At 40.2% G+C, this 2764-nt stretch overlaps 1 long non-coding RNA gene across 2 annotated transcripts in view; it reads left to right on the top strand.

The window, feature by feature from the left end:
* Nucleotides 1-723: 723 nt before the first annotated feature.
* LOC9271270 (uncharacterized) overlaps nucleotides 724-2764 on the top strand; it is an 8591-nt gene continuing 6550 nt past the window's right edge. The window contains exons 1-4 of one of the 2 annotated variants that reach the window (XR_010742050.1): nucleotides 724-1155; nucleotides 1473-1544; nucleotides 1957-2038; nucleotides 2242-2300. This is a non-coding gene — a long non-coding RNA (uncharacterized lncRNA). The remainder of the gene's footprint in view (nucleotides 1156-1472; nucleotides 1545-1956; nucleotides 2039-2241; nucleotides 2301-2764) is intronic. The other variant, XR_010742049.1, reaches the window with a different exon arrangement.

Raw genomic sequence — 2764 nt, 5'->3', positions numbered from 1 at the left:
CAAAAAGAAAAAGAAAGAAAGGAAAATAGACCTTTGGTGCAGATGCTCTTGTTTGCCACGAAGCTGGGCTGTACAGCCCAATTACAGGCGTTTGGGCCACGAATAAAAGGAGAAAAGGAAAAAATAAGCAAGAAGAAAAGTATCTTCATAAATCGTCAGACAAATTCAATATACTATATACTATGATCGAAACAAATATCCTAGCCACATTGATATCGTATATTACTATAATAAAATATTAGTTAGAGAAAACTAAATGTACTCCCACCAACAAAAAATACAACAAATATTTAATTTTCTTTGTTGGGATAAAGCTTTGATATTCAATAACTATTCTATGCGGATATAATTGTTGTGACACAAATTGATGTCATAATATCCATATTCACTACACCACAACACTAAAAAGAAGACAGTCGTCTGTCGGTAGAAAAAAATTTAGATGTCACTTTGTCTGTCGGAAAATATCCTGTCACACAGTCTGTTGGTAAAAATAATTTTTTTAACGCACTGTCTGTCGGTAAAGATTAGTGGCAAGTTGTCTGCCACTAATTGAACTGTCCCGTCCAATTGTCTGTCGCTATATCTGTAGATGCCCAGGCGAAAAAAAAGGCGCGGCCCAAATGTATCGGCGGGAGAAACGAGCGCTAAACAAAAAAGGAATGGCGCGGAACAAAATTTTCAGCACCAAAACTCCAAACAAACAGACCTCTCTTCTCTCTCACACGCTCTCTCTCAGAAACCTGAAAAAATCCCCACTCCAAGACCTAGCAGGTAGCAGCACCGCCTCCGCCTCCGCCTCATCTCCTCCCCCAACCAGCAGCGCCGCCGCCGCTTCCTCTCCAACCAGCAGCGCCACCACCTCCTCCTGTCCCCTCCTCCATCTCCCCCACATCATCCACGATGTATTGCCCCCGGTGGTTCATCCATGTGGCCCATCCCACATGAATCCACCATCTCCACGCCCCCAAGGTGGTTCCTGCAGGGAGGTCGCATTTGGCTGCGATTCATCACCAAGAGCACGACCTCATCGCTCCTAGGGAGCCACCTGCATCTGTGCTCACCAGATCTGCTTCACCTGAGGTTCTGGGCACCGTCGTCCCTTCTTGAAGCTCAAGACGACGTTTCTTTGTCCACTGCAATCAACAACACAAGGTCAAGCTTGTCCCCCCATTCCCTGCTTCCTCTTCCCCTTCCCTCCTAATGTTTCTTCCCCCTTATCTTAACTTTATTCCCCAGGCAGATGTGGTGATGGAGCAGAGTTCATTGTTGTTTGTTCTGTTTTATGTTCAGTCATGTGCTAAGATTTTTAATTTGACTACTGGGATAGAAATGATAGATGATGGTTCTTACTGTCTTTGTAAAAGGAATATTTTTCCAATTGGTTGTTGTCCCATCCCTTCTGAGATGTTACTACTCATGTGTGCTTATTTCACCCTGGCATAACCAATTTTCTACCTTTTCCATTGCAGATCTATCTTCAGTAGTTATGGTGGAATTTGCTTAATTCTTGTCTACTTGACCTCCCTGACATATTTAGCTAGGTATGGAAGTGGAACTCCTTCTCTGTTTATTAGTTTATGACTAGGGGGCTCCTCTAATTATGTAAGTAAAGCAGCAGACCATCAAATGCGAGCATCCATTCTTTGTCTGGATTTAGGTGTATAGCTGCCTTTTTATTTGTGCTAACAATTAACAAAATTTACCTTAAGTGATATGGTATCTAACTAACCCATTGTACTGCATATAAACAGGGTGACTACTTGATTTTGTTTATGGTATTTCATCTGAAAATACAAATGTTCAGTGGCTTAAGTAAAAAGAAATACAGATGCTCTTTTCTGAACCTGAGGATTGTCACTCAGATTATTTAATTTTTCAATTTGCATTGCACAAGAGCAAAATATATCGCAGAGGTTGCATTTAAAATTTTGTATTTATTATCCAAAAATGTAGAAGGTCTTGCTGAGTAATCGGAGACACCAACAAGGTTGGCAGCAAACCAGAACAAATTAACAAGCAAACGCACAACTAAAAGGTACATATGTGTTTCCCTTGCTCTTTGACATCAGTTTTTCTTACTTCTATGTGATTTACTAACTACTTTTACATACTTTAGTTTTTTTTTACACGATGTTTTGCCTTTTGATTGTATGACTGGAATGCTTGTTGAGCTTGAGAGCTATGTTAACCATTTGTGTTTTTGCAGTATCATAACGAATATTTGCATTTTATATTCAGACATTTAGTATTTCATTATAAGAGGCAAGCATGGATAAGGGATGGATGGATCTGCCTAGGTACAAACACACAATTACTAGCATGGAATTGTTTAGCCTCACTATCTTCATTTGTCCAAACTCTAATAATATAGTATTTCAGGAGCACAACTGAGTACAGACGTGGTGTCAATAACTTCATAGAATTTGCTTTTACTCATTCAGCAAAAGGAAATAAAATACTGTGTCCTTGCAAGAAGTGTGTTAATTGTTCATGGTTGGAAGCAAACATTGTAATTGAACACCTGATATGTGATGGATTTAAGCATGGGTACCGGCTGTGGATTTTTCATGGGGAAGCATCATCTTCTGCACATTGCACTACACATGAACAAGTTCAAGTAGAACAGAGGGCAGCTGATCGTGATGAAATTCCTGAAATGCTTAGAGATATGGCATATGGTTTAGATCAAATGGGGGAGGGGGGTGCTGCTGATGGCAGTTCAGGGGATGCCAATAATGATGCCGATGATTTTTATAGATTA

Source organism: Oryza sativa, chromosome 6 (assembly GCF_034140825.1).
Source record: "Oryza sativa Japonica Group chromosome 6, ASM3414082v1".
Lineage (NCBI taxonomy): Eukaryota > Viridiplantae > Streptophyta > Magnoliopsida > Poales > Poaceae > Oryza > Oryza sativa.
Note: the sequence above shows the minus strand (reverse complement) of the source record. Positions and strands in the feature narration are given on the sequence as shown.